The following is a 20245-nucleotide window of genomic DNA, read 5'->3' on the forward strand; positions in this document are numbered from 1 at the left end:
GAAGGTCTAGGTTTCATGAATCTCTTCTTGGATTTTGCCCATCTCGTCAGCCGGGTGTCTCACTTCCATAGTCTTTATCAGCTGTTGCTAGAGTCTGTGGGCTGTGCCTCCCCACAAGGGGGCTCCAAATGGCCAGCATGTTGTACGGACTTGTAGGCTTGTCGGCCTTTCAGAGTCCCTCAACAGGGGAGAGAGAGAAAGCCCTCCCTCCTCAGTCTGAGACCAGGCTGCATGCATTTTCTTTGGCAGAATTCCCTCCTTTGACCCACTTATACTGCTTCACTAATATTTCTGAAAACCTGAGTTTTTTCAGTCTTTAATGAGTGGGACACCAGTAGTCCACCTTATGCTCAGGAAACCCAATTTCTCCTTTTATCCAACATGAGGTAAAGAGCAGCTGGTCCTAATGTGTGCTGTTGATTATGTGCTCTTCAGTAAGGAAATACATGGGCAGAAGTATACACACACACATCTACTAAAAATAAACACCTGTTTTTTAGGGATTGTTCATAATCCACATTTAGGGTATGTCTGTTGTGGGAGGAGAGGACACTGACTGGAAGGACACAAAGATATGTCAAACTACATTATGAAAACCAAATTAATCTCAGTCCAGAGCATTAGCAGTAGGGTAGTGTCTTCTCCATGAGCAATGGACAAGAGCGGGTATTATATATATTTTATATAAATAGATATGATATATATATACTGAAATAAATCATATATGTACTTTATATACATCATATATAATTTATTTTATATACTGTGATAGGTTGAATAATGGCCCCAAAGATATTGAGGTCCAAATCCCAGGAACCTGTGAATTCTACGTTATATAACAAAAGGGACCTTGCTGATGTGATTAAGTCAAGGCTCTTGAGATAGGAGATGCCCTTGGATTATCCAGGTGGGCCCTAAATGTAATCACAAGTGTCCTTATAAGTGGGAAGCAGAGGGAAAAAAGATGATGTGACCATGGAAGCCAAGATTGGAGTGATACGCTTTAAAGATGGAGAGGGGGTAACAAGCCAAGGCCTCTAGAAGCTGAAAAAGTCAAGGAGATTAATTCTCCCCTCAGAGCCCCCAGAGGGAACCAGCCCTGCCAACACCTTGACTTTAGCCCAGTGAAACTGATTTTTGGATTTCTGACCTCCAGAACTATAAGATGCCACCAAACTCTCCTTAGGGTTGCTGCTTTGAGTCCACCCTGGAGACATTACATTCTACTCCAACCCGCATATGCTTCTAGAATCAGCTTAGGAGAACTCCAGTGTAGGTCTTGCTGCCTCTCAATCCCAGGCTTTCGACTCTGGACTCCCTCTCCTGTTGGAATCCTGGCTCCAGTTGCCAACCCTGTACTGTCACGCTAAAGATGCCTGCCAAGTTTTCCTTGGGGGACGTGGCATTTTTGGGGAATGAGATCATTATTATTTGTGGCAAAATGAGATATTTGGATTACCACTGGATTTCTTTACATTGTCCTCTCCATACCGCTTACTACAATGGAGATATTCCACAGGAATTGACAGCCTAAGTCCTCTTCTCAGAAAAGTCTCCTTCATGGTTTAAAGAAAATCCATCTCTTCCGCATCCTTTATGGCTTGGAACTGGAAGAAACCAGCTGGGGAAAGGCAGATCAGCACTGCTGACCCCTTCTTCCAAATTCTCTCTGAGCCATCATCAAGAATCACTTTCCTGGAGAACTTAGCTCATTTGGACTGAGAATACTTCTGCTTGGTGTGTCCCTCTGGAAGCATTTTATTCATGCAGATAATGAGCAGAGGCAGCCGCTGGCTTTTTTCCGTGCTTAGCTAATACAAGTGCTGTGTTGCTCCCCTTCCATGCTTAAGCTTCTGCCAGAAGGGCGATATCTCTGGGGCTCATAGAAGAAATGTCAAGAGCTGTTCAGCCCAGATACTGTGTTTGCAGCTACCCTCTCCAGGGCTTATGGGTGTTACAAAAATTAAACCAATTTCTTTTGTTTTTTGTACAAACTTCTACTTTATTTTGCAGATTTAAAATCCAGGGATTCTATAAAAATAGTCACTGCAGTTGGTATCATTGTTTTTACCATGTACCATTACTCATTCATTATTTATTTACCAAATATCTATGTAATGTTTACTATGTACTAGTACCATGTAGGTGTTGGGGATTCAACAGTGAATGAGACAAAATTCTAGCCCTCATGGGGCTTATTATGGTCTAGACAAATCCATCAAACCAGCAAATAAGAGCATATGCATAAACATGCAATTTCTGGCAGTGGTAAATATTATGGAAAATATAGAGTAGAATAAAGGTCCAGCAAGTGACAATTCATGGAAAGTGATTGGAGGTAGTTAGGCTGGGGGATCAGAGACTGCTTGGCTTCCTAGAGACTTGAAATGAAAAGCCAGCTCGGCAAAGAACTGGGAGAAGAGCTTTACCAGTGAGGATCCAGCAAGTGCAAAGGCCCTGATGTAGGAGCAATTTTGGTGCGATGAGAAACAGCAAGAGGCTAGCATGCCTGGAATGAGTAAGGAGGAAACGACCAGGGTTGACTGGTGAGGAGGCCATACACCAGATCATACAGCACCTTGTAACAGTGTGAATTTTATCCTAAATGTGAGGGGAGTTTGCTGAAGAGTTTTGAGCAAGGAATTCATGTGGCTTTAAATTAGGATTTCAAATTAGCCACTTTGCCCACTGCACTGAGAAAAGTCTAGGGAAGTGGGCCAAGTTTGAAAGCCAGGAGACAAGCTACAAAGCTATCACTTGCTCTACTTTCTGGAAGATTTCCATTCCACAGATACCATTTTCACTTACGTTCCTATATTTGTAATTGCTAAGAAGATTCTTTTGGTTCTCTTCATATTCCATTTTATAGAACTCTTTCCTTTTCTTTTTTTAAAAACATATATTTATTTTTGAGAGAGAGAGAGAGTACATGCGAATGGGGAAGGGGCAGAAAGAGAGGGAGACTGATGATCTGAGGCAGGCTCTGACAGTGCAGAGCCCGATGTGGGACTCGAACTCACCAACAAGAACCATGAGATCATGATCTGAGTGGAAGTCAGACACTTAACCAACTGAGCTACCCAGGAGACCCCCTTTTCTTGTTTCTGACATGAAATTCTTTCTCTTATATTTCAGAGGATATTAATGTTATTTTTTGAGGTCCTATTTTCTCTGAATTGTCTCTGTTACTAACAAGTGTGTTTTATTTTATTTACTTACTATCGCTTTTTTTTAGTGGTTAACAGCATAGATTCAAGTTAGATTGCCTGGTTAAAATAACAGCGTCCCCACATACTAGATGTGTGAACTTGGGCAAGTAACGTAATGTCTTCATGCTTCAGCTTCTTCATCTTTTCAGTGGAGATAATAATAGCATTAATACAAATGCTGGTGTCAGGGTTAAATGAGTAAATGCATATAAAGTACTTAGAACAGTGCCTAGCTCCTAGACGGGCTCAATTAGGGTCAGCCCTCACTTTTTCTGTTTGGTTTGCTCTATCTGTTATATTGGATGTTTTCCTCGCATGTCTGAAGGTTCTTGCCTCTCTGTTCAAACTCAAGACTCTGAGCAGCCCCAGGAGACCTGATGTGATAAAGTCAAGCAGATTTTCTTTGTGATTTCAACTGCTCAGGGCAAGGAGCCCACTTGGGCCTCCAGCTTGTCATTAAAGCCTGGGAGAGCTTGGAAAGTTCTATTCCTTATCTTTCCCACCTTCTTACTCATGAGGCTGCCATCTCTCTGTGGGAGAGCAAGTCAAGTTTCTTATTTTCTCTCACAGTAAGCTACTACCTGAGGGAGGCACCTCATTCTAATAAGTCAATTTTCATAAAGAAGATAAAATTCCCCTATCTATCATGTTTGTTCCTTGTTGAACAATCATGATAGTTTCTCTCAGGAAGAAAATACAACCAGATGTTGTGAATAAGACAAAGCGATAGGATGAAATACAGAAGATGAGTTTGGGGACATGGACTCAGTGGTAACCCAACCTGTGCCAGGATCAAATAAAGAACATTAAGAAGAGAAGGCGAGTGATGTAGCAGGATGGGCCAGGGGTGAGGTGGTGAAGGAGAAATTATTTGGAAAGTTTTATTTGCTGAAAATTTTGTAAATTTGGATTGTGAATATCCTAACTGTGAAAGAGAAGACCTTGCAATAATATGTCTCAAAAGGCTTAACTCTTGATTTTGCTGTAATTCAGAGTAATAGACACCTACAAAGCTTGATGTCTTATCAATATCTACCTGCCAGACCAAAAAACTTGGGCACAACCCTAGCCAAGATCACTCCTGGTCCATGATGACCTGTAAGACACCAACCATCAAATGGTTACTTGAACAACTGAACACTTCAATGGCAAAAAATGAACATCAACACATCAACTCTTATCTCTCTATGTGAACAAAAATTAATTTCAGATGGATCAAAGACTTAAAAATATTAGCAAGAACTATAAGGATTCTAGAAGAAACAGAATATCTTCAGAATCTTGGGGCAGAAACAGATTTACTAGGACATGAAAACTATAACATAAAATAAAAATTTAAATTAAAATTAAAATCAAAATTAAATATTTATGCACATTTGAAGGCACCTTTACAAAAATAAACAGGCAAGCAAGCACAGACTGGGAGAAAATATTTGAAATACGTATATCAGCAAAGGACTTGGGTAAAAATATATAAAGAGCCCCTAAAAATTAACAATAAAATGACAAACAGCCCAGTAAAAAATGACAAAAGACTCGAACAGATACTTCACAAAAGAAAATATACAAATGGCTAATAGGCACATGACAAGGTTCTCAACATCATTATCATTTAGATATCAGGAAAATGTAAAATAAAACCAGATGATGCTAATTCCCACCAACTAGAATGGCTAAGATAAAAAATTGGCAAAATGATACATTAGCGAGAATGTGGAGGGACTGCAAATCTCATACATTGCTAGTAGGAATGTGAGATGATACAACCTCCCCCAACCCAAGATGCTGACTTCTGGGTCCTTATCTATAGTTTCCCATAGAAATGATCCCTCTAAATACCTCCACTGTCACATTCTGGACCATCAAGCATGTATAAGCACACAGCTGTATATGAGTGTTGTGCCCCTATGCTACACACACAGAAGGAAGTATGTCTTAGTTACTGTGTATTTGCAGAAAAATACAAAATTTCCATAAAAATTTAACCAAATTTATGGTGTCAATTTCAAGTAAAGCTGACTATGACTGCATTGCCTTTCACCATTTACTCTATTTTCTCCCCTTCAAACTAGATAGTGATCTCTTCATTTCTGAACCTACCATAGTTCCCAGATTATAATGAGGCACAATAATTATGGGTTTGGTCACTTTCATGTGGAACCCACATAAATGGCAGGAAATAAATTGGTTAGAAATGTCACCTGCTTGTATTATTCACTTATTCAAAAATATTCATTGAATTGTTATTTTCTGCATGTTAATTTAATAAGACCTTGGGCTGTTGGAAGAAAGACCACATATCCACCATCTCTTAACTACCAAGAAGAACAGAAATCAGTAATTAGAAGAAATGTGTTTTATGTGCAATTTTATACTCAAATGGACACTGTAACTGTAGCTGGAATTGACATCATATTCTAAATAAGGGACTAGGTAATTTCTGTATGAAATGTAAGACTGGTGTGAAAATTAAGTGCTCATCAATAACACTTCTAGGGAACCATTTCCTTCCAAGGGGCCATTTGGTTTGCATTCTGGGTCACTGCTGAGTTCAAAGCTTGAGAAATTTAGGTCATAAATTCCTGTATTCCATATGACTTGTTTTACTTCAAGTTTCAGAGTTGGAAGGGATCTTAGAGACCACCTGGTCCAATCCCCCCCTTTTTCGATTGAGGAAACGCTCCAGGGAGGTTAAACACAGACAAAGACCACACAGCTAGTTAGACTTGGGAAACGAATCTGGTCTTGCAACTTTTGGTTCATTCTTTTTCCTCTGCTTCAAGCAGGTAAGATGAGAAATCCTGGGAACAGCTTATTTTGGGGGGCTTTGGGGGACAGAGTGTCAGCTTTGGGGAGAGTAGTTTTATTACAAAGCTTCCCAGAAGCCCTATTCCTCAGAAGCAAACTGCACATGTTCTTTCCTCCTGCCATGGACTCCAGTCTCCTGGGCACGTTTAGGTCAAGTGGTGGCAAGGGGGTGTTGGATACTTGGGGGTCTAGAGAAAATGAAGTTCGGCAATTTATTTCACAGAAGAGGAACTGAAACCAGAGAGGTTAAGCAACCTTATTCTTTTTTTTTTTTTTTTTTTATTTTTAAAGCAATCCTTCTTCACCCTCCTTCTTAGTGAGAACTAATTCTGTTGAAGCTGATTTTGACGATTGCATTTAATCATGATCTCTGGACTATGTGCCTTATTGTCATGAGGCTCTCATTTTACTGATTGATAAAGCAGAAAAACAGAGAAGTGGTGTGCTCTGATGAGAATTCTGGCAGGAAATGAGATGGCCATTACCACTTGTGGTTCTCCTCTTTCCCCTCTCTGCAAGGCGCCTTTTGAAATCTTCTTGCATTGCCTTCCCATGGAGTAATTTAGCAGAGCTTCATTTAAATTGTGCTCATTTGCATTAACTTTCATAACGAAGAAGCATATTCCCAACTGGACTGGAACAAAGCCTGTGGTTACTTTGTGCCTTCTGCACTGTGTCCATTCCCTGGGGGCCCTGGGGGGTCTGAATCCATCATCAGTCAGAGTTAGAGCAGAGGAAGGAGGTGACTGGCAGGAGCAGGCCATGGATTCAATAGAATAACACAATATGTGCCCTGATGCCTAGTATTCAATGTTTGCAAGCACCTGGTTTCATTGCAATATTATCACGAAGCATAATACAGCAAGTCATTTGGTTCAAAGGTGTCAAAAGGCTTTGTAACTATTAGCCAATCTAATGAGCTAATGTTTTAGTCTGTTTTTTTGTTTTAAAATGTGAATATTTCGTATTAATTCCAAACAGATATTTGGTCATTTGTGGGAATGTTATAGGAGTAGAACCTTCTGCAATTGACATCGGACTGACTAAATGAAAGGCCCTTTGAGTCACACATCCTAACTAGTAGTAATTACTAGTAATTACAAGCTCAAGGTCAGTAAGACATGCTTCTCAGCCTCCAATGGGGGTACAAGTAGGTATTCAGCAGGGAACTATGCTGTTCCCAACACACCTGACCTGGCCTGGGCTCTGTTATGCAGGTAAAGGGTCATTCACTGTACTGAGACCCTCAGGGGTAGAACATCTGGGGAAAGAAGCCAGTTCTGTAATGTTGCTGAGTTTGGGAAGGTCTCTAATTGATTCAGGTGCTTAGCTGAGGACAAAGCTTTCCATAAAGTGATGTCCTCTCTGCAGCTGACCTGTGAGTCCTTAGTGTGGCTTTAACCAGCATGAGCAAATTAGTGAGCCTGACTCCCTGTTGGGGCAGGAGGGTCTCACTCTTGTTTCTCATGAGGACCTGGCCTGAAAATTTTTGTCTGGGTGGACATAATAGCTCTGGACTGTTGTATAAATATGCTATTGAAATTTGAGGGGCCAGGAGGAAATAACAGAGGAGACCAGACCTTCCTGGGTCATTGGTATGTATGGTTCAGGCCACTCAAGGTCTCTGGGACCCCATGATCAGTAATTTCACTTCAGTCCTCACAGTTTTAAGAATTCTCATACTCTAGGTTAAAGCTTTCATTAATATGGACCCTTCTATTATTTTTCAATAAAGCCCCTTCCTTAACAGATTTAAAAGAAATGTTTACTCCCTATTAAAAAAAATTGCACCTTGATCCTTTCCAAGAGATCCCATTTTCCTTGTACAATACAGATGAAATCAAATAATACATATGCACTCATAACCTCTGACCCTCCCTCTGAGCCTCCCCTTGCCCATAAGGAAAATTCTGGAAATTCTAGCATGATTAACTTGATACTTTTCCTTTGATCATGCTCCTCCCACTCTCCTTATCCTCCTTTCTTCTTGCTCCCTCCCCTTCTCCTCATGGTCATTTTTATTCATATGAGGATCTAGTTTATGAGAGAACAGAAGAAATGTTAGAGAATTTATAATGGAAATGAAAGGAAAAAGCCAATAAATCTAAGAATGAGGTGAAGTACCAGAAGAACCCAGTAGGGCAGATATCAGAGTTTTAAGTTGGGAGCTGAGTGTGGGAGACAAAAATATTCCCAGGGAGAATGTTGCATCTATATGGAAGATACTGAGGATGGAAGAACTGAAGAGAGAGGAGGCTTAAGATGTTTGAGTCTGGGGTACCCCGGGTGGCTCAGTCGATTGAGCGTCTGACTCTTGATTTTGACTCATGATCCCAAGGTCATGGGATTGAGCTCCGCATTGGGCTCTGTGCTGAGTGCGAGGCCTGCTTAAGATTCTTTCTCTCCCTCTGTCCCCTCCCCTGCTCTGCTCTCTCTGTCTCTAAAAAACGAAACAAAACAAAACAAAACAAAACAAAACAAAACAAAACAAAACAAAACAAAGATGTTTGAGTCTGGACTAAGAAGGTGGCTCCTCAAGAGTTGGAACAATGTTTGAATTAACTTGAATTGTTTTTAATGACTATTTAGTTGTCTAACTGTTTTTCTTTGAATTTGGTGCTGTTTTTGGAGTTCGGTTCACTGGTTGGGAGAAATTATATTCATATTCTTTAAAAAAGAAAAGCATAGTGAACCTATCTTTGCCCCAAGTGCAGAAACTCTGTCTGAAGAGAGAAAGGACATGTCTTCCAATAAACAATCAGAAGTGTGGCCAGTGCCATTGTGTGCAGGGACACCCTGCTTCACGGCTGCTGCTGATACTTCTCTGAGTGTGCAGAGGTGCAGTTCCTGGCCAAGTACCAACACATGCCATTGTCAACCTGCCCCTCCTCACCTAACTCCTCTCCTGATGGTGCTCCAAAGACTGCTCCAAAAGAGTCAGTTAATCTAATACAATGTAGAAAAAGAAAAATATCAAAGAAAATTTACAAAATTTTTCAAAATATGTTTTAAAAACCTGGTACTTGGGTGCACTTGGGCACTTGGGTGGCTCAGTTGGTTAAGTGACCAACTCTTGTTTTCGGCTCAGGTCATGATCTCATGGTTCGTGAGTTGGAGCTCTGTGCCAGGCTCCATACTGACAACATGGAGCTTGCTTGGGATTCTCTCTCCCTCTCTCTGCCCCTCCCCTGCTCATGCTCTCTCTCTCTCTCTCAAGATAAATAAACATTAAAAAAAAATCCAAACATCGTACACTGAAAAAGAGACATAGGGAAATCCACAATTATAGTTGAATATTTCAACACTTCACCTGTAGGAATAAATAGAACAAGTGAGTAAGGATATAGAATACCTGAACAGTGATATCACCTAATTTTACCTTGTAGGAACGCCTGGGTGGCTCAGTTGGTTGGGTGTCCGACTTTGGCTCAGGTCATGACCTCACAGTTCGTGGGTTCGAGCCCCGTGTCAGGCTCTGTGCTGACAGCTCAGAGCCTGGAGCCTGTTTCGGATTCTGTGTCTCCCTCTCTCTCATCCCCTCCCCTGTTCACACTCTGTCTCTGTCTCAAGAATAAATAAACATTAAAAAAATTAAAATAAATTTTACCTTGTAAATAACCATAGAAAAATCCCTCACAAAAACAAAATACACATTCAGCTGTATATTGATCATTCATCAAAATAGACAATATTCACAAGAAACTTAAAAAATTCTAATTATACAAAGCATACTCTCTGAACAAGTTGAACTTAAGCTAGAAATAAAAAAGTAGAAACATGCCTGAAACATCTGCAAATAATTGAAAATTAAACAATACATTTTAAATAACCCGTGGATGAAAGAATCACAAGGGAAATTAGAAAATATTTTGCCTTGAATGAAAATAAAAACACAACAGTAAAAGCAGTGCTTAGAGGGACTATATAGCATTAAATATTTATTTTGGAAAGAAGATAAAAAGTCTTAAATAGATGATTTAAATTTCCATCTTAAGAGACCGAAAAAGAAGAGCAAAAGTAAGAATAATAGGAAATAATAAAAAATAGGAAATAACAACATTAAGAGCAGAAGTTAATAAAACAGAAAACAAAATACAATAGAGAAAAATCACTGAGAATCAAAAAAACAGTATCTTGTTGCTGTGAAAAGGTACATAAGTCACCCTGACATTCTCATCGGGGCTCTGATTTGCATGGGTCCATCATAAGCGGATTTTGACAGATGTTTAATTTTGTTACCATTCCTCTTACGGATTCTATTCTTAGGGGATCTGTCACACCCATGCAACTAATTGAGTTGTTGAAAGGCTATCCCTTTTCTCTGTGTGCCAATCAGTTCAGTATTAGCGTCCCTCTATAATACTGGCCAAGAGGAATCAGACACGGACAAATCTTAACCACTTTATTGACCTGAGAGATGGTCTTGGATGATCATATATAGTGAACAGCTTTAGAAGTTACCAAACACCCAAACTTAGTTTTTAAAGGACTTCCTTTTGAAGGGATTACATGTAAAACCTGACCATTCTATATTCTATTAATGACTTCACAGACATTTCTTTTTTTTATTTGCCCAACATTATTTAATCAATTTAATTTGCCAGTCACAATAGCAATTTAGGCACATCCAAAGTCTGTTGCTGGTAAATAACAATTTTAATGAGAAAGTGTGCTAAATGAATTTATATAATTATAAAAATAGTACAGTTAATTTTTCCAAGTCAGTCTATAGCTATGCTTACTTACATGGCTATTGAGAATTCTGTGGACTTTTCATCTATTAAATTTTTATTGTTACTAATAATTATTGATATTTAAATATGTGTGTATTTCACAGACATTTCAAACTTCTCACGTCCAGATGGATCTTTGGATGTCCTCTCTCCCCACTCCCAATTTGTTTGGCTCCCTGTCTTCATTATCTCAGTAAAGGACATTAGTAAACACCTACTGCACTGTGAGAAAGAGGACACCAACTTGCTTTCTCCTTCTTTTTCTCCCTCCTTAAGTCCAACAGCAAGGCTTGTGTCTCCCATTTCCAATATAGGTCTGGGATCTCTCTGTTCCCACAGCCGTGGCTGTGATCCAAGCCACCATGATCTCCCTCCTGAGCTAGGACAATAGCTTCCTTAGTGGACTTCTCATATCTCTCCTTGTCTTCTTCCAGTCTATTTCCTTTAAACACACAAATCAGGTCATGGTACTCTCTGCTTAAATCTCCACATGGCTATACAATGCACTTAAAAATACTTGAAACTCCTAATTATGGTCTACAAAGTCCTGAATGGTCTGACATCTACTCATATCTCCAAACTGATCTCAATCTGCTTTTCCTTTAGCCGAGTGTGTGCAGGTATCATTGGCTTTTGCTTCTCTTCCTGGAGCATGTCAAGTGATCTTTCAGGGACTTTGGCAATACTATTCTCTGCCAGGAAAATGCTCTTGGCCATACCACTGTTCTTGATAATATCATCTTCCAGGTGAATGTGTCAGCTCTCCCAAAGAGCAGTCCTGACCATTTTAGGTATGTTCATTTCACTCCCACTCTCATAAGTACCCTTTCATATCACTCTGTGGGCCCCCTCCTCACACGGTTGATAAGTGCCATGACAGTGGAAGTTCACACCCATTTTGCTCATTATTGTATGTGTGGCATCTGGCCAAGTATCTGGAAACCAGCAGTTGTTTAGTAAAGACTTTAGTGTCTTCATGCCTATTGTTTCCTGTATTGAAGAACTCTTCCTCCATCTTCAGAAATCCTGCTACTTCACAGCAGTCCCCTGGACTCTGCTCACCAGTCACTTACCCAGAGAGGTCTTCCCTGACCACCCTGTAAGCCTTCCCATCATACCTACCCATCACTCTCTTTTGCCTCGTTAGCCTTCATTATCTTTGTTCTTACCACTTGATATTTTGTGAATTCTCTTGTTTATTGTTGATTATCCATATTCCCCTAGGGAATGTGACTCCACAAAAGCAGTGACTTTGTTTAAGGCTGTATCTCAGCACTGAAAATAGTGCCTAGAACACAGTAGAGACTTGATAGATATTTATTGAGTGAATGAATGTACAAAGCCAGGCAAGGCCATGCTAAATTCCATAATGAAATGAGTTTGAAGAGTAGAAGATGAGTTGGCATTGAGACCCAGTTAAACCGTAAGCATTTGGGGATTTAAACCCCTTTCCTTTGCTTCCTGGCTTCACCCCTGTGCTGTAAGAGGAACAAAGGAAATGATCCAGAGTATCCGTCTCCTCAATTGTTTCTAGTATCCAGTGTATTTTCACTTTACTTTGGCAGCTCTGTGTGAGTGTGAGTTTTGCATTCATCTTTTAGCTGCTGGGAAGAAAATATAAAGTGAATGAAAGAATGAACATTTAAATGAGTAAATAGGAACGTTCTCAGTGGATGCTTGAAGATGTGTATCAGTCATCCCCTTGGAGAGTCACAAATGGCCTGCAAAGCATTGTTGAAATTATAAACAAGATTCTCCCAAATCTGGTACATGACAGATCTATAGTATATCTGTAATAAAAATACATGTTTTAAAAAAGATATGTCTTTGAAAAACCCAGAGATCCTTATCTATATTTGTCTCAGGACTCCTTCTCCCATATAGAACCTAGATCATTTCAATGTATTGCTATTGGTATTTTTCAGAAGGTCACTCACAGGGGATTAAGCTTGAGTGCTTGTGCATTGTGCCATTGAGTCCATACAGATATTTTGGGTTACTATTTGTCAAAACTGAAAGATTATTTTCAATAATCAAGAAGCTTATCTTAAAAATATTAATGTTTTTCAAAAAAAATTCCTGATTTAAAAGTTATATGAATATATATAAAATGCATGTTTAAGAATACATATATACATATATACACATATACACACACAAATCAATTATAAAAAGCTGTTGTAACAAATCAACATGTATTTGTGGTTGTGAAACTTGATTGTAAAACACATATTAACTTGCTTTGTAAAGAATGAAGGGTGGTCAGAGGGAAACAAAATGGCAGCGCCAAAGGGGAGCCTCTGGGTCAGGGCCCAATTGGGGTTCCCGCCACTGCTGCTGCTGACCATGGCCCTGGTGGGAGGCTCGAGGACCACTTGGGCTGAAGTGTTTGACTCGGCCTTGGGTGATACAGCATCTTATCACTGGGCCTGTCAGTTGACCTTCCTCTTACATACCTACCCCAAGGAAGAGGAGTTGTATGCATGTCAGAAAGGTCGCAGGCTGTTTTCAATTTGTCAATTTGTGGATGATGGAATTGGTTTAAATTGGACCAAAATGGAATGTTGAATCTGCATGTAGAGAAGCACATTCTCAATCTGGTAAGCAATATGCTTGACATCTTGGTTGCCTGGACCAGCTGCCATTCGCTGAACTGAGACAAGAACAGCTCATGCTCCTGATGCCAAAAATGCATCTATTCTTCCCTCTAACTCTGGTAAGGTCATTCTGGAGTGACATGATGGACTCTGAACAGAGCTTCATAACCTCTCCGTGGACGTTTTATCTTCAAGGTGATGATGGAAAAATAGTTATATTCCAGTCTAAGCCAGAAATCCAGTATGCACCACAGTTGGAGAAGGAGCCTACAAATTTGAAAGAATTGTGCCTACGCAAAATGTCCTATCTGCAAACGAGAAGTTCACAAACACATAGGAAGTGTCTTGAAGATGGAGAAAGTGATGGCTTTTTAAGATGTTTCCCTCTTAACTCTGGGTGGATTTTAACCACAACTCCTGTCCTCTTGGTGATGGTATTGCTCTGGACTTGTTGCGCAACTGTTGCTACAGCTGTGGAGCAGTATGTTCCCTCTGAGGAGCTGAGTATCTATGGTGACTTGGAATTTGTGAACGCACAAAAGCTAAACAGATATCCAGCTTCTTCTCTTGTGGTTGTTAGATGGAAAGCTGGACTATGAAGAAGCAGGGCCTCTACCTACAAAAGTGAATCTTGCTCATTCAGAAATTTAAGTGTTTTTTTTTCTTTTTTAAAGAAAAGGGTAATAGACATCTAAATTTCCATTCCTCATAGAGCTTTTAAAAATGGTTTCATTGGTGGGGTGCCTGGGTGGCCTAGTTGGCTAAGCATCCGACTTCTGCTCAGGTCATGATCTCACGGCTTGGGTTTGAACCCCTGTCAGGCTCTGTGCTGACAGCTCGGAGCCTGGAGCCTGCTTCAGATTCTGTGTCTTTCTGTCTTTCTTTCTCTTTCTCAAAAACAAATACACATTAAAAATTTCTTAAATAAAAAAACAAATAAAAAATGGTTTCATTGGATATAGGGCTTAGACATCACTATAAAATGCAAATAAATTTACCCAAATCTGTGAAGACTGTATTTGCTGTAACTTTATCTGTAAGTTTTTTTTCTAGTAATTTAAGAGATGGGTATTTGAGATCACATTTTTATTTTACTTACAGCTGTGGCTATTCTATTATTTACATTGTTTTTGTTTGTTTTCTTTCTTAGCCAAAATCTGTGAGCTGATCATTGCTCTTTCCCATCTCCTAGACCATGATACTGTCACTTTAGTTAATAAATTGAACACTCAGTAGCATTTGATGCTTCTGCTCAGAAATGGCCCACAAGCTGTATTTTGAAATTTAGCAGGAAATGCCCTTTTATGACACTAGATTTTCAGTTGTACTGATGGAAATCATTAAAATTTTATTTGAAAAAAAAAAGAGAACAAAAGGTTATAGGAAGGTATTATATTATGTGTGCATAATATTTTCCTAGATAGAAGAAACTACATAAGTGTTTTGTTCTGTTGTCTTGCGTGTACTTTGACCCATGATTATTTGGACAGATTTTGAGTTATTTCCCTTGGTAGGAAATAACCAAGGCTACGCATCTGCAAGGTTTCAGGCCAAGGTAATGGATATAGCCTAGAGCCCTGAAAGCTTTTTCTTGGGGCAGCTCCCCTGAGGTATAAAGAATTTGAGTGTAAATCATGCCCTGGCCAGCAAGAAGCCATCTCTTAGTCACTGAGCTGACGTGCCAAGACCTCTTCTCTTGCCAGGGATAGGTTTGATGTGTAGACCTCAGGACTGTGGGTTCAGTATGCTGTGTGTGTCATTCAACACCATGCCATATCTTCCCTGTCATCATGCAAAATGAATAGCATGAACATTTTGGGAGCTGTGGCCCTTCTGTCATTGAATGGTTGCTCACCAGCTTCAGAAGGAATGCACTGACATTAGCAAAATCCTTAAGGAGAAGAAATGAGGAAACCAAAGATGAGAAAACAGCAAGGCTGCAGAAATGTGAGTGCACACAATGCTAAGTGTCTCTCTGGATTGCTATTATTTGTTCCTGAGGATCTTTCAGAAGAGGATAGAAACTGCGATAAAAAAAAATAAGGGAATTTGGGGTTTTTAGCCTGAATAAGCAAGGCTATAGGTGCCATTTAGATGGCCATTTAAATGGGTCAGGTTAAATGCGGATTCTTCCCTGCTCCCAAAGCCTGTAGAATAGATATAAACTTAAACTGTAGCAGCCAGAATACACATTAACTATAAAAACATAACTTTTAGGACCTGTAGTTCCCAACCAGGAGGTGCAACAGAATCATCCGGGATTCTTTTTCAGAATAAACGTGCCTGGACCTCATCTCAGGTTAACTTTTTTGTAAGGTGGACTGGAGAATCAGCATTTTAGTTTGGATTTACCATTGGGTTGACCCCTCTTCCGTTTTCATCTTTTGAAGCACTTGGTTCCTTGACAAGATTTTCCCAGTCAATGTGGACCTAACTTCCTTATTGGCTCACATGTGGCAGGAAGTTGGCCCACTACATATACCCAGCACAGGACCTGGTAGTGAGGGGAGAGATGATTTTTTTTGAAAGGCCAGCAGAGGGAGCTGAGAAACAAGTTTTCCTCTTGCCTCGTATTCCTGTGGCTGTGGAGGTCGACAGGTAATTTTTCTCTCCCAGATTATAATTTGGAACAGATTAAATCAAGATCCGAATATTCTGGAATTTGGCAAGTGAGTGCGCCAGGTATTTCAGTCTCACTTTGCCTCCTTGAGCCAGCCATGTTGCCCTTGTCTCTGAGGGATACAAGCACAAATGTAATACACTGTGCCACTGTGGATGTCTGCTCTGCCTCATGACCCTCTTCGGGAGGGAGACAAAGACAGCAGAATCAAATTGGACTCTGGGTTACAAGACAAAATGGCCAATACGTTTCTTTTCTCTTCAGGTTTTTTCCCTAATAAGTTAAAGAATGACTTTCTTAGGGTGATAGTGTTATTCTTTTTTGAGAGATACCTTGTTGACAATCCTGACTACAAGCTCCTCCATTTGACCCAAAAAGGAAACAACAGCTAATTACTCAAGACAGAGAGCAGGTTGCATTTTTGCTAGGTCTGAAGATAAGTGAAATAGGTAATTTATAAATGAAAAGGAGAATCAGCCACAGAATGGGAGGGAAAGAAAAGATAATAATTCAACCTAGCCTTACAATTGCAAAGAGAAATGAAGAAACTTAAAAAAAAAAAAGATAAAACCTGAATTGCAAAATTCAGGTTGTGCTGAATGTGCTGATGAATAGAATCCATTCAATTCCTGAGCAAATGGAATAATAACAGTAAGCTTGTACTCATGGGAGATCTTCAGATTATTTCCTGGGTATTAGTGGGAAATGACCAGAACTAAATGGAACATAAGTATTATTTGAATCAGCGTCCCTATTCTTTGGATGGTGAATGCAACAGTGATTTTAGAGTGAATCAGGCTAAAAATAGCTATAGGGCTTTTTTTTTAAATATGAAATTTACTGTCAAATTGGTTTCCATACAACACCCAGTGCTCATCCCAACAGGTGCCCTCCTCAATACCCATCACCCACCCTCCCCTCCCTCCCACCACCCATCAACCCTCAGTTTGTTCTCAGGTTTTTTTTTCTTTTTTTTTTCTTCTCAGTTTTTAAGAGTCTCTTATGTTTCGGCTCCCTCCCTCTCTAACCTTTTTTTTTTTTTTCCCTTCCCCAATGGTCTTCTGTTAAGTTTCTCAGGATCCACATAAGAGTGAAAACATATCGTATCTGTCTTTCTCTGTATGACTTATTTCACTTAGCATAACACTCTCCGGTTCCATCCATGTTGCTACAAAAGGCCATATTTCATTCTTTCTCATTGCCACGTAGTATTCCATTGTGTATATAAACCACAATTTCTTTTTTTTTTTTTAAACCACAATTTCTTTATCCATTCATCAGTTGATGGACATTTAGGCTCTTTCCATAATTTGGCTATTGTTAAAAGTGCTGCTATAAACATTGGGGTACAAGTTCCCCCATGCATCAGCACTCCTGTATCCCTTGGGTAAATTCCTAGCAGTACTATTGCTGGGTCATAGGGTAGGTCTATTTTTAATTTTTTGAGGAACCTCCACACTGTTTTCCAGAGCGGCTGCACCAGTGTGCATTCCCACCAACAGTACAAGAGGGTCCCCGTTTCTCCACATCCTCTCCAGCATCTATAGTCTCCTGATTTGTTCATTTTAGCCACTCTGACTGGCGTGAGGTGATATCTGAGTGTGGTTTTAGATTTGTATTTCCCTGATGAGGAGCGACGTTGGGCATCTTTTCATGTGCCTGTTGGCCATCTGGATGTCTTCTTTGGAGAAGTGTCTATTCATGTTTTCTGCCCATTTCTTCACTGGATTATTTGTTTTTCAGGTGTGGAGTTTGGTGAGTTCTTTATATATTTTGGGTACTAGCCCTTTGTTCGATATGTCATTTGCAAATATCTTTTCCCATTCCGTTGGTTGCCTTTTAGTTTTGTTGCCTTTAGTTTAGTTTTGTTGCCTTTTAGTTTGTTGTTGCCTTTTAGTTTAGTCCTTTGCAGTGCAGAAGCTTTTTATCTTCATGAGGTCCCAATAGTTTATTTTTGCTTTTAATTCCCTTGCCTTTGGGGATGTGTCACATAAGAAATTGCTGCAGCTGAGGTCAGGGAGATTTTTTCCTGCTTTCTCCTCTAGGGTTTTGATGGTTTCCTGTCTCACATTCAGGTCCTTTATCCATTTTGAGTTTGTTCTTGTGAATGGTGTAAGAAAGTAGTCTAGTGTCATCCTTCTGCGTGTTGATGTCCAGTTCTCCCAGCACCATTTGTTAAAGAGACTGTCTTTTTTCCACTGGATATTCTTTCCTGCTTTGTCAAAGATGAGTTGGCCATACATTTGTGGGTCTAATTCTGGGGTTTCTATTCTATTTCATTGGTCTATGTGTCTGTTTTTGTGCCAATACCATACTGCCTTGATGATTACAGCTTTGTAGTAGAGGCTAAAGTCTGGGATTGTGATGCCTCCTGCTTTGGTCTTCTTCAAAATTACTTTCGGTATTCAGGCCTATTGTGGTTCCATACAAATTTTAGGATTGCTTGTTCTAGCTTCGAGAAGAATGCTGGTGCAATTTTGATTGGGATTGCATTGAATGTGTAGATAGCTTTGGGTAGTATTGACATTTTAACAATATTTATTCTTCTAATCCATGAGCACGGAACGTTTTTCCATTTCTTTATATCTTCTTCAATTTCCTTCATAAGCTTTCTATAGTTTTCAGCATACAGATCTTTTACATCTTTGGTTAGGTTTATTCCCAGGTATTTTACGCTTCTTGGTGCAATTGTGAATGGGGTAAGTTTCTTTATTTGTCTTTCTGTTGCTTCATTATTAGTGTATAAGAATGCAACTGATTTCTGTACATTGATTTTGTATCCTGCGACTTTGCTAAATTCATGTATCAGTTCTAGCAGACTTTTCGTGGAGTCTATCGGGTTTTCCACGTATAATATCATGTCATCTGCAAAAAGTGAAAGATTGACTTCATCATTGGCAATTTTGATGCCTTTGATTTCCTTTTGTTGTCTAATTGCTGATGCTAACACTTCCAATACTATGTTAAACAACAGTGGTGAGAGTGGACATCCCTGTTGTGTTCCTGATCTCAGGGGGAAAGCTCTCAGTTTTTCCCCATTGAGGATGATATTAGCTGTGGGCTTTTCATAAATGGTTTTTATGATGTTTAAGTATGTTCCTTCTATCCCGACTTTCTCGAGGGTTTTTATTAAGAAAGGATGCTGAATTTTGTCAAATGCTTTTTCTGCATTGATTGACAGGATCATATGGTTCTTATCTTTTCTTTTATTAATGTGATGTATCACATTGATTGATTTGCAAATGTTGAACCAGCCCTGCAGCCCAGGAATGAATCTCACTTGATCGTGGTGTATAACTCTTTTTATATGCTGTTGAATTTGATTTGCTAGTATCTTATTGAGAATTTTTGCATCCATATTCATCAGGGATATTGGCCTGTAGTTTTCTTTTTTTGCTGGGTCTCTGTCTGGTTTAGGAATCAAAGTAATGCTGGCTTCATAGAATAAGTCTGGAACTTTTCCTTCCCTTTCTATTTTTTGGAATAGCTTGAGAAGGATAGATATTATCTCTGCTTTAAATGTCTGGTAGAATTCCCCTGGAAGCCATCTGGTCCTGGACTCTTATTTGTTGGGAGATTTTTGATAACTGATTCAATTTCTTTGCTGGTTATGGGTCTGTTCAAGTTTTCTATTTCTTCCTGCTTGAGTTTTGGAAGCGTGTGGGTGCTTAGGAATTTGTCCATTTCTTCCAGGTTGTCCAGTTTGTTGGCATATAATTTTTCATAGTATTCCCTGATAATTGTTTGTATCTCTGAGGGATTGGTTGTAATAATTCCATTTTCATTCATGATTTTATCTATTTGGGTCATCTCCCTTTTCTTTTTGAGAAGCCTGGCTATAGGTTTATCAATTTTGTTTATTTTTTCAAAAAACCAACTCTTGGTTTCGTTGATCTGCTCTACAGTTATTTTAGATTCTATATTGTTTATTTCTGCTCTCATCTTTATTATTTCTCTTATTCTGCTGGGTTTGGGGTGTCTTTGCTGTTTTGCTTCTATTTCCTTTAGGTATGCTGTTAGATTTTGTATTTGGGATTTTTCTTGTTTCTTGAGATAGGCCTGGATCGCAATGTATTTTCCTCTCAGGACTGCCTTTGATGCATCCCAAAGTGTTTGGATTGTTGTATTTTCATTTTAATTTGTTTCCATATATTTTTAAATTTCTCCTCTAATTGCCTGGTTGACCCATTCATTCTTTAGTAGGGTGTTCTTTAACCGCCATGCTTTTGGAGGTTTTCCAGACTTTTTCCTATGGTTGATTTCAAGCTTCATAGCACT

General features: G+C 39.4%; 1 pseudogene; it reads left to right on the top strand.

The window, feature by feature from the left end:
• The first annotated feature begins 13027 nt into the window (after window positions 1–13027).
• LOC115509727 lies at window positions 13028–14057 on the top strand (annotated as a pseudogene).
• The last annotated feature ends 6188 nt before the right edge of the window (window positions 14058–20245 follow it).

This window comes from Lynx canadensis, chromosome A3 (assembly GCF_007474595.2).
Source record: "Lynx canadensis isolate LIC74 chromosome A3, mLynCan4.pri.v2, whole genome shotgun sequence".
Lineage (NCBI taxonomy): Eukaryota > Metazoa > Chordata > Mammalia > Carnivora > Felidae > Lynx > Lynx canadensis.